The sequence below is a fragment of the Apus apus genome, chromosome 5 (assembly GCF_020740795.1).
Source record: "Apus apus isolate bApuApu2 chromosome 5, bApuApu2.pri.cur, whole genome shotgun sequence".
Lineage (NCBI taxonomy): Eukaryota > Metazoa > Chordata > Aves > Apodiformes > Apodidae > Apus > Apus apus.
Genome location: NC_067286.1, coordinates 28,588,785 through 28,601,594, shown reverse-complemented (window position 1 = coordinate 28,601,594; position 12,810 = coordinate 28,588,785).

The window sequence follows — 12,810 nt, the reverse complement described above, 5'->3', positions numbered from 1 at the left end:
CTCTGTTTCCAAGCCATATTTGTACACAAATATCCTAGTACCTCTGCTTAAAGGCTTATAGAAGCCCTATCCTGTTTTCAAAAAACATATGGAGTAAAGTAGACCCTAGTTCAGCAAGACACTGAAACATCTGTCTCTTCATAGTCATTGAAACCATTCATCTGCTAAAGGTGGGCTGTATTATCCAAGGCTGGGAAGAACAGGACTGGAAAGTAATTTAGGAAGCAATGGCTGCTGAGACTTGGATATTGTAAAGAAGGGATCTAGAATCAGAGTAGTACTATATAGCTAATTGCAGAGTCACTAAGGGCTGAGAGCCCATAACTGTTACCATTTTCACATCGCTTCTGAAATGCAGACAAAGAGACTATGTTTAGGAAGGAGACATGATTATTTATTGTAGGTTTGGACAAAGCTGGGTGCTTGATGCCCTCCTACAATTCAAGAACACCCAATGGGCTTTTTAATTACATGTTTATACCCAAAACTATGGAGTTAGTAACTTTCCAAGTCCATCCTCCTTATAGTGATTGGTTAATGATTAAGTTACATCACTTTTTCTGCTATCATGCTTGCTCATGGGAAGGGTCTTCACCTGGGCAAGGGTCTTTTTGACCCTGGGGTATGATTTTTAGTACTATAATGACATTATTATGAGCTAAGTTCACCTAAATGACACAATTTCGCAACTTCTAAAGCTTCAACTGCCCAAGACTGGTTTAGCCATCAATCTTCTTGATTCTGGTTCCTCTTTATCACCTCCTGCATTCCTTAGGTCCAATTATCCATACACAACTCAAGTCTTCTCTGCCATGCTGGTGATTTACATGAAACACTATTTAAACCTCATGGTTAGTTGCCTTCTTCAAGGCCTACTTATTGCAGGATGTCCTCGCTCAGTGCTGGCTGTGGTACTAATTGTGTGCCTCTGCAATTCTAACCTGTAAATATATACAGAGTACATCTGACACAAAATAACCACATCGTTCTAAATTTCTGAGTTATTTTCCACCGTAACTACAGAACATCTTGAAAAATCAGACTGGAGTATTTTTGAGTGCTGCACTAGAGCTGTGTAAGCCTAGATTCACAGAGCTTAAATTCCATATAGGTCCCAGCATCCAGTGTTTCCTATTAGGTAGTTCTGGGAGTTATTGGAATCAGGGGCCCAACTTCACTCTCCTGAGGCTGAATGTTTGGGCTACAGACATTAAAAACAAACAAACCAAAAAAACCCTGCCAGTCAGATGCTGTTCCTGTTTGCAATATGTAATTCTAACCTAAAGGCTTGGTTCTGCCAAAGTTGGCTTAACAGGAGGAGGGGTTGTCCAACATTGTCACAATCAAATCCAGTTTCTACTGCCAGTAAGATTTATCCTGCATTTATAGTGGTGTAAACTAAGGCAGAACATAACGTATATTTATACAGAAGTTTTAAAACATACGCATTCTGTCACTGAAATATTCTCTGTACATTTTCATACACTGTTTTCATAAAGTCAACCCAGCAGGGAAAATGGTTGTAGATCAAAAGGTGAAAAGTCCTGACCTGAAAAGAATTAGCATTTCTTTACACCCACAAGTGCAGAATTTGGCCTGTATATTGTATTTACTCATGAAAGTGTGGTCTTACTAATCACTTTTCAAAATACTCTGAAAGAAATCTGCTGAGAGCAACACGCACTTCATTCTTCAGCCCTGCTACACAGCAATTGCCTTATCTATCTGCTCCCTCCCTACACACACCGCTGGGTGTGTCAGAATTACACCTGGATGTGTCCCATGCACGGTCCCTCCCTCGGAGGGTGGAGCATTCAGGGCCACGGAAGATGCTCGGCGGGGGAACCTGTTCCCCCGGCCCCTGCCCTGCCCCGCAGCGCTCAGCGCCCTGTCCCTCAGCCCTGCTGGCAGCGCTCAGCGCCCTGTCCCGCAGCCCTATCCCGCAGCGCTCAGCGCCCTATTCCGCAGCCCTGTCCCGCAGCCCTGCCCCGCAGCGCTCAGCGCCCTGTCCCCGCAGCCCTGCCCCGCAGCGCTCAGCGCCCTGCCCCGCAGCCCTGTCCCCGCAGCGCTCAGCGCCCTGTCCCGCAGCGCTCAGCGCCCTGTCCCCGCAGCCCTGTCCCCGCAGCGCTCAGCGCCCTGTCCCCGCAGCGCTCAGCGCCCTGTCCCGCAGCGCTCAGCGCCCTGTCCCGGCAGCCGCGCCCTCCGGCGGGGCCGGCGCTGTGGCGCCCCCTGGCGGCTGCCGCCGGGAGGGGCGGGCGAAGCGCCCGGGGCAGGTGCGGGGCAGGGCTGAGGCCGCACCGGTAGGTAACACCGAGCCCGCCCCGCATCGCTCCCGCGCAGCTGCAGCAGGCGCGGGCAGAGCGGTTACTTTGCGCTCCCATTCTCAGAAGGCTGCGCTGACGCGCTCACGGGCGCAGCGTCCGCGGGAAACGCTCCCCCACGGCCCCGCGAGGAGCAGGAGAGGGGAAACGGGATAAGGCAGTTTGTAAACTTTCGGCATCTGAACGATTTAAGCACTTCCAACAGCGAGAGCAAACAGCGCACCTTACACGTAACATAAACGTGTGCCTCCATGGCTCTGAAACTCGGACGCCTCAGTGAATTTGGTGTCAGGTACAGGGATTTACAAATTTTCTGTGGAAAACACATCCACACCTGCCTGAGCCACGAAAAATACCACCAGAAACTTGTTGGGATGCAGCAACTAAATTCCCGAGGATTCCATCTGTATTTTTGCAGCATTTGTTCCTCATCCCGAAGTTCGTGTTGCAGCAGGGAGAGAAGAGCAGTGCTGCTCTGCTCTCTGGAATTTCTCTGCCAAGGCAGGAGGGCAACAGGCAGATGGGAGGGGGAGAAAGGACTCAGCCCTGCAACCAAAAACTGTATCATAATGCAACCCACATAAAGGTGCAGAGTTAAAACTCCGAAGAAAACCTGTGTTCTGGATTTTTGAAGGCTTAACTTTGCAACCCTAATGCTCCTTTTATCTTTTAATATATCATATATATGGCATTATATCTATCTCTAGGTGTGACAAACTATTGTGCAGCATTCCCCTTTTCCCCAAAAGACGCAATGCATGTCCTAGCACTGGGACAAAGAGGTTATACCTCAAGACTTCTATTTTGACCATTCCTTCTAAGTACACACACACAGTCCCTCTCCAGCAGTTGGGCATGCAGATGCAAGCAGGAACACAGGTACACAGAGTCTCACTCAACCTTTGAAGTTTGGTTGGAAGCCTGAGGACAATCCCAAAACAACTTAAAAACATCAGTGCTATATACACAGCATTATTACTTTTTCTTTCACTTCGCTTTACTAGGATAGAGATACTCCTTGAAGGCCAATGTTTGAAGTATTTTATCTGCTTTTGCTCTGTTCACTTTAAATCATAGTTCTGTTTGTAACACTTTAATTATTCATACAGCAGCCAACTCTGATTGTATAGGGGTGATGATGATGCTTCAGGTGAAGAACAAAACAGAAGGATCAGAGGAACACCTACACCGAAAGTAGTGTTTTCATGCCAAAATACTTAAGTCAGGAAAAATCAGGCAAGAGAAGGACGAAAAATATACAAGGCACATCTCTATAAAGTTTAATGGTTTTTTTCACCATACAAGGAAGACTAACAACCTGTAGTTGGGGTCACTCAGGATTTACTATGTGTGTCTCTCAAACAACATGGGACTTGTTAGTCACAGCCTATAGAGCCAAAAAAAAAGAGTACAAGACATTTATTTATTTGAACTCTTAGGTCACAAAGAAGCCAGTTGCAAAAACAAGCAAAAAAAAAAAAAAAGCTTAAACCAACAATATCAACCAGTGGAAACCCTTGACAAATGCAAACTTATAATTTCAAGATCAGATATTTCTTATTTTAAGAGTCCATATATTATGGCAATGTTTCAAGATGCCAAAGTAGTTTCAAGCTTATTATGGACAGATCTTTCCTTAAAGGAGAACATAAATCCCATCAATTGTTAATGTCTTTTTTTTTCCTCCAGACTACAAAAATCTCTTCCTCCAAGAACAACAGGTAAACAAAACATTCAGCCCAATCAATTGCTCTGGGAGGGGGTCAGAAAAAAAATACCTTAGCAGTCTCAATATCTCAAGTCTTTCCACTTAGCCCATCTTCTGCTGAACTGGACATAGCTTGAAGGAGGGCCCAGTGCAAAAGATACCATGGCGAACACATTAACACCCCTGGCACCACTCTCAAACATTTTGGAAGCTGGGAGGGACACTTCTGCTGTCACACTGAGAGCAAATTCCTGCTTTTCCACTCAACCCTCCCAACCCTTCACACCACAGCTAGCCAGAGATGGGTGGCAGGGTAGTATGACATCCTTCCTGTCATCCAGCCTAACAAAAAGCCAGTGGCAGTCACCAATCCAGACAACTGTCCATGAAAAGGGATGTGCATGCAAAGAGGAAAGCTCCAGGAAAGCAGGTGGTGTGGCAGGTTGAAACAAAATGCAACAGAAAAGCCAAATATATGAAGTCTTGTAATTTGTCCATTAACATTGGGAATATCAAAGGACATAGTCATGCTACCTTGGCCAAAAATAACAAGACAGTGCCTGATTCATCCCTGACATTAAATTAGTTGCATCATTAGTTTGACCCAGAATACTTATAAATTACCCAAAAGATTGTAACATGCATATTATTTTGCTACTTTAAGTCAATGGGTTTGTTTTGGCTCAGCAAAATGAACTGAAGAGGTGCACTTTGTGTCTCTCAGGAGATCTGAATGTTCTTAGATAAGAAACTTTCAAATGCCATTCCAGGATTTAGCACCTAATACACATTCCATAAAAATAACTCTAGAGAATTAAACAGTCTTTGCATCAGATCTATTAGGGTGTGTCCTCCTACTCCAGGGCTAGTCTTGCCTACTCACTAGCTGCACCATGACACACAGCAAATCTGGAGCTGTCTACAGTTTATTTGGCTGGCCAGCTGAGCAAGCTGGGCCAAGTTACCACCACAAACTAAACTAGACAAGTGTCATGCTTACTGTAACCTTTACAGGTGAACAAGGCTGCACATAACTCTGCAGAAGAAAAGAGCTGGGTCATCAAACAAGATTATTGTCTCAGGCACTGCTTCATTCAGGTACTAGTTATGGCACCAGAGATTGATACTGACTTAGCTACCCTTCCACTGGTGCCATCATCCCAAAGCTTTCAGGTAAGCACAACATAAATGCTGGCCACAGCTCTCAAATTAGAAAATGGAAGAGGAAACTGTTGGTTTCACCAGCCAGCATAGCAGGTTAATAATGTTTTAAGAAATACTGCAGAGGTGACTTTAAATTGGAACATTTATGAGTTCACTCCTCCTAATGGTTAATATACATCTAACAAGTTAAGGCTAGCACAGTTTAGATAAAACAATACCTTTATAACATTGCCTATATCCTTAGATTGTATCTATTATAACACAACTAACAGGATGCATCTGTGGCATACATTCAGCAAACAATCCAAAAGTTATGCATTTCTGCCACACAACACCTTGCATACTGCAGCTCACTGGAGCCCAGCAGCACAGACCCCCAGACTCTGCAGCCTTAGCTAAGCCCGAATATATTGTTTTTAACTGCAAACACTGCTCTTACTCTCTTTAGGAACAGCTATATTCTTTGTGGATGTACTGCATACAAAACTTACAATAATACCTTTCCCAGTTCCTGTAGCACTGCTTGCCACTACCAGCAACAGTCAGAAAGAAATCAGAGCCACTTTGTAACCTCTTTCCTGTGAAACAACTTCTTTCCATCAAAACATTTTGCATTACATTGCCTGTAACGATTTTATACTAGGCACGTTACATTTCTAGTGCATTCCAAGCCAATTTATCAAAATGAGAACTGGGAATCTGAAAGTAATGGATTTTTTTTTTTTTTTTTTTCAAGCCCTCCCCTAAAACAACCTCCCTCTAGTCCACTTACTGAAAGGGCATTGTAAGGTGAGAAGTTTTCAAGAAGGTTTCAGTGATAACTTCCAACTGACTTGCAGAGGATCTCAGGAACTTAACTTTATTCTTCCTACAGAACTGAACTCAGCAGGAGTCGTCTTTTAACATTTTTTGTTTTGGAGGTTTTCAGAAAGTGAGGAGAAGAAGGGTGGAAGGACAGGGGAGAAAGAGAGTACTAAGACGTTGAATGGCAGTTAAAATGTGTGACAAAGTGAGATTCATTAAAAAATCCTAACTTTGCATGTACAGCATCAGTCTCTGAACTACTTACTATCAGTCAAGAACAAGCTCTAGGGGTATAACCCGGAATTATTTGAGAACAGCTCACTATTGAGCTTACCAAAGACGTCACACTCTGGGCACTGTGCCACAACATCAGCATCTATGGTCAGCCCAGTTTCTCAATACCCTGCACAGTTTGTTAGAGCTAGAAATGACACAAAGAATGATGACAAGGTTGGTCAAAGGTATAGAATGATTACTGCACAGCCCGTTAGTATAAACTGAAGTTAAAAAAGATGTTGACTCCTCAGGCTGGAAGAGATGGCTAAGGTGGGTTATATTATAAGTATATAATGTCATGACTGCCAGAAGGTGCATAACATTTGAAATCTGTCCTAAAAACATGGGGTTTGTGTGTCAAAATGTCTAAAAGACAGGTTCAAAATTAACACAGGTAGTACTTCTTCACACAGTAAACTATTAAGTTACACAATTCCTTGTCCAAAGGTGCCATGCCTGCAAAAAATGTGCATGAACTTAAAACTATATATGTAGTTTAATGCAGTAAAAAAACATCAGTGACTTTTTACATCTTCCTAGATGAAAAATGTTTAAATCTTCCCAGATGCATAAGATATCAGATACCAGTTTACATTCAGAACATCACTGTCTTCCCTGTTACTGTTAACAGGTAGAAACAACATACCGGCCTAGTTGCAACTGTATGCTTAAGTACCATTTATCCTATACTGCAAAGGCAAGAGACATAATTTTAATAAATTTTAATTACCTTTCTGGAACCTAAGAATGCTTTTCAGAGACAGATGTCTACTTTGCAACCCACCATCTACCAATTTAATAAATTCCTGCTATTTCAAATAGAAAGATCCCTAGACATACACAGGTTTGGGGTTTTTGTTTGTGGGATTTTTTTAGTGTTTCTTCTGGTGTATGGGTTTTTTGGGTTTGTTTTGGTTTTTGGGTTTTTTTTCCTGGCTATACAACTGTAGGTTTGATTATTTGCTACAGTTTCTAAGGCACTCTGATTTTCTTCAATGAGGTTGGAACTATCCTTCAGAACAGTCACCATTTACATTACTTGGTCTATACCTATGGATTTCCAAGCACATACAGTAAATATGCTGTCCCCAAGGAAAAAAAATGTAATAAGTAACAAGTCTACACCAAACACCAATATTTATTTTATCTGTGAAGTCCTGCTTTTGGTTATTTACCCAATATAGGATTTTTTCAGCCTCCTGCCATGGCATACTCCTGCATAGTCCCATGCAGGGGGGTTTGAACTACATGGTATTTAAGGTCATGATCTCTTTGGTCTGAACTCTGTGTAGGTCAAAAAGAACTGCAAAACAAAATGTAGGTAAACATTAAAATATTTTTTTCCCTATTTTTTTTTCCATCTCCATTTTATTCTTTCTTTTTTTAAGAAATAAATGTGTCAAAACAGTTCTTAAAAATTTCTGCCCTCATTTCACAGGGCTGAGAATGACAACTGCATGAATGGATGCACCTCCCTTTGAGAAAGGTTACTAAACACTTGTATTCCACCTAGAGTAATTTTTTAGAGGACAATCTCCTTAAGTCAGAAGTACTTCTCTGTTGGACACAGTATACATGTAGAGTTACACTGTATAAAGACATTCATCTGCTATTTTAATTTTGTCCAGAACCTGTGGGAGCAATTTTGCTTCACTGACTTACCACCATACAATGCTTACCCTTTATGTTACTTCTTTCATTATGTCTCTTAGACGTTGACCTTACACATACATGGAATTCACCTGTATTTTCCTTTTCTTTCACACTTGGCATTCTGAACAGAAGTGATAAAATATGTTCAGTATTCAAGGTGAGGATGCTCTACCAGGTGACATAATTGTACTGTCTGTTGGCTTTAGGAAAGCAGGCATGTTTTCTAAAGAAAACAAATAAATGTTATTAGTGAACTTACACTCAATTGTTACCCTGGCAGGGAAAAGAGAAAACCCAACCTCAACCAAAAACTTCACACCACACACAATTACATCTTGCTGGGTAACTAATACCACTTCAATCCCGTGGCCTGGTAGACTCTTAAAGCTGCTGGAAGCTCTTAACCACTTCATACGGAATTCTGTCACCCCTCCCAATTTCCCACAAGGTTATAGTACAAAATTGTCCTACAGCCAGTCACTTTAGCTAATCTTCTTTCCTGGGGACTTGCAGAGCTCTCCAGCCCCCAGTTAGAAAGTGCTTTGCTTGGGGAAATGATAGCCCAAGCAAGTCCATAAACCACCTTCTATATCCCACCTCCTCTTTTGATTTGCTGAGAGCTAAAGTTTTGTTGGTTAGTGGTTGGTTGGGGTTTTTTTGAGCTGCAAACTGATACATTACCTCTTGTAAGTGAAACAATGACTGTTTCAGTTCCACAAGCATACAAGCAGAAGTTGTCTTTAGACTTTTGAAGATGATCTTATAAAATACTGCAAAGAATAAGACTACTCTATCTGCAGCTTTGTTTTAATTAAGTGATTTATTTAATATTTCTTTCCAGAAATTAATTGTTTCCATGTAAGTGTTGCAAGTCTTGGTCTAAAGAGTGCCTTTTTATTTCTTTTCTTTCCCACAGGTACACAGAAATGACAAATCATACACTGCATGGAAAGTTAATTATATTAGTTTGTAGTTACAGGACAGCTCCTGTACTGCTGTTCCCATGGGCAGACTTCTGCACAAGGCACATGTATGGAAACCTACAAGCTGATGTCTATACTGGTAATTATGACTTACCAGTTTCTGGCATTTATTCAGTGCCCAGAAGAGAAGCAGTCTGAAACCCAGCTCCTAGAAATAGTCCATGAAGCAGAGCAACTTTGGAGCCACCTACGAGATGTGAAACAGGCATTCCAGACAATTGGAGACAATGCCTGGGTCAATCATAAATATCAGTATACATGTGCAATTAGAATGACCAAAGGCACAGTAGTCTAAGAATAAAATTCAATACCAAGGCCACAATGATACATTTGGAAATATCCAGAACATGAAACAGCATATAAATAGAAATCAGGACATGAGTAAACAATATACAGTCTAATTATGAGACCAAGTATGTGTAGATTGATATCCTTAATTTTCCTTCAAACTCTTATGCCACCAAACAAACAATTCAAAGAACCCACACATGCCATCTACAGAATGTACTGATTTGTGAAGACTGCTTTCACATCCTAGCCTTCCCTCCTCCCACCCTTATTCCTTCAAGGTGTGCTCCTGGAAGACCTCAAAAGAAACTTACTCTGGATACTTTACACCTCAATGACTACAAGTCTCCCATGCTAGTCTGCATACACTGGGCTGAGCTTCCTCCTCCACCTGCAGTGTTCTCCCTGAGAGAGGATCTAGAAGGAAAAATTCTTATCTCATAAAACTTTCATTCACTTTAAAAGAGAAAGAAAAAAACCAACCAAAACCTGAAACAAGAAATTCCACCAAGCATCTTCAAAGATGACACAGCAGGGCAGGGGGGAAGAATGGAGACTAAGGAAGTCACTCCTGCACTATTCAAACAGTACTTTTAGAAAGGGTACTTTTACAGCACATGATGCATACATGACAATTGAGGAAGCTCATGCTCCAAGACAGCACTGTGTTCATTTACTAAGCATTTCTGAGAACCACACTCACACTATTATAATGCTTCCTGCACATGTCTCACTAATTACTTCCCTTGGATGCAAGCAGGCCAGACTTTAAGAAACTAGGTGTTAGTAGCCCTCTGACACTGTTTTTATATTTGAAGTTTATAGCAACTTACCTAAAGTGTTGATTTCTGAAGACAAAACACAGATTTCAAGATTGACATTTCTGGAGAAGCGGGTTTTTTTCCTGCATTATCACTGGTCTCCACATCTGTTCAAAGCCTTGTGTATTTAATATTAAAAAAACAACAAACAAACAAATCTACTAAAAACATTATTCCTATGGTCTATGTTACCAATTTTTCTTCCAGTGGGAAATCAACTGTCAGAGCCCTGACGTCTGCTATTGATGTGTAAAAGCACAAAAGTTCCCCTCTGTATACAAGTACAGCCTTACATCCAAAGCCGACAGGGGAGAGTATGAAGCAGTACACAAGATTTTGACCCTTGAAGAAAATACTTCCTTAGAGACACTGACCAGTTCTTTTGGCTGGCAAATTTTAAATATGAGGCTAGAAATCAATATTGTAGCTGCAAGCATGTGTGTATTAGAGACTCATAAGCTGAACAAATGAGTCTGGAGGAAAAATGAAAAAGCTGCCAGCTGCCACTACTCTAAAGAGAACATTATTTACACCATAAACTTAACCTTCCAATGGAGATCCTAAGTTCTGCAGAGGCAGAACAGCCTTTTTCAACACCATCAGGATATTCTACTCTTCAATGGCTCTACAAGGAATATAAAGTCCAGTTCCAGCTCTGTGTTCTGGCAGTGCAAAGCCTCTTTACCATCCCTACCTGCCTGATAGATTATTTTACCATCTGCAGACATGATCTTTTACCAAAAAAATGTTTCACAGAAGCACTGAAATTACTATAAAAGGGGCCAGTTTTTGTTTTGAACTGACAGATGCTGGACCTACAGCACCACAGGAAGCTCAGCAGCACACAGACACATCTCTGGTAAAAATAATTTGCAAATCTCATGCCTTCAAAATCAGCATTCTTTCCAGCCATGCACATATGTATGTGGTGATGAAGTCCTGGTTTTATACATTGAAATACGTGCATCTATGTGTATACAGACAATTTATATATACTTACACCACCAGCATGAGAGGTAAGTACTGTTACATTATCTGATAATTCTTAGATTTGGTCCACAAGTAATAACAACAGATATAAAAAAACAACAAAAGACATTTTAAAGTGTTAAATAACTGTTAATACTGCATATAAATTAACATTTAAGATATACAGCTAAAACAAGAAAAATGCTCAAAAGGACTTTACAGGTATCTAGCACTTTGACACCTGTAAGACAGTATCCTATTTTGAAAGGCAACCATAGTATTCAAGTGCAACCATTTCTGGAACAGAGACTTACAAAAAGTAAACCCTTCTTTAGACAGCAAAAACTAAAGGATTTTTAAGAGTCAACAGTAAGCCACTTTAAGATACACACAGCAACCTGCATGAAATTTAGCACCAGAGTTCGGATTTCAGCTTGTCTTTCTAGGAGAGAGATTTCAAATATAAATCCATACATGCACAACAGAAGTGAGTCACTGTCATAGTAGAGAGTCTTATCTTCTGAACTTCCGATCTTGGACAGTTTTTCACTCTAGGAAGTAACTTAATATACATATCACTTCAGTCACTTTACTATACACAACTGAGCCAATCTGTAGATATTAGCAACTACTGGTATATCTATTCCCTATACCTGAGACCACGCTTGTCCTGCAATAACAGATTTTCTACACAAGTACAGTAATAATATATCTCTGATTCTTGGGTTCTAAAATCCATAGAAGCTATAGCAGAAAACAAACGTGATAAACACACTTCTCTAACAAGCTGGCAACAGCAGCCACCAGACCTGCCATTCTGCATTGGCTAGGTTGCTGTGACATGGACAGGGAGTCTCCCCCCAACTGTTTCCTGAAAGTCTAATAGCATTTGAGGTTGGGTTTTGGGCATGTTGTTTGGTTTGCTTCCTCCAGGTGGCTTCATGTGGCAGCAGCAGAAACAAGGCTCAGCACTGGGCTATTGCAGTTGCAGGCAGTGACAGTCAATGAAGCAGCAAACACAGCCCAGTCATCTGGGCCTCCCATGGGAGAGAGCAGATAATGACAAGTGGAAGGTCTCAGAGATGTTTTTTTTACCAGAGACTATCTCCTGGAATGTGCCAGTCGATCCAATGCCACCTGTAACACTGCAGCTCCATTCCTATCAGTACACAAACCATGTCATTTGTGGCATCCACTTAGGCCTGCATATTCTACACACAATCTTCTGGTTATAGTCTGAGGCCATAAAGTCCCTGCACCAGCAAAAGTATAACCTAAATATCTTCATTACTGTCTTATAGTGAAAACTTCCTAAGCATCATAAATTTTAAATTAGAACTTAATTTGGTAAGTTTTACATGTAAGTTGTTGAAACTTTTTATTCCTTTTGATCCCACAGGAAAAAAAAAAAAAAAAAAAAAAAAGTAATTCATTAATCAGCAGAATTTTCAGTACATTTTATCTGAACACTTCCATTAAGAACAACACTGAAGAGGAAAGAAGGTTTGACCAGAATACTTCTCACTGCTAAGGATACTTGAAGGGAAGGGACAGACTCTTGGAGCACAAATTTAAGTTTTGAATTGATATAAATTTTAAAAAATACATATATATATAATACTAACAGTTGATACCTGGAGAACCTAACACAAAATTTCTAGGAGTCGCCTATTAGCATACAAGTACTCCTTGTCATATTAACAGCCAGAAGTACTCAATTTTTAAAACAATCTTAGCTAATGCAATGAATAAACTGTAGAATTTCAGTACCATTTGCCAACTTTTCAGGGCTTTTCAGGGCTTTTTAATGACATCTAACCTGC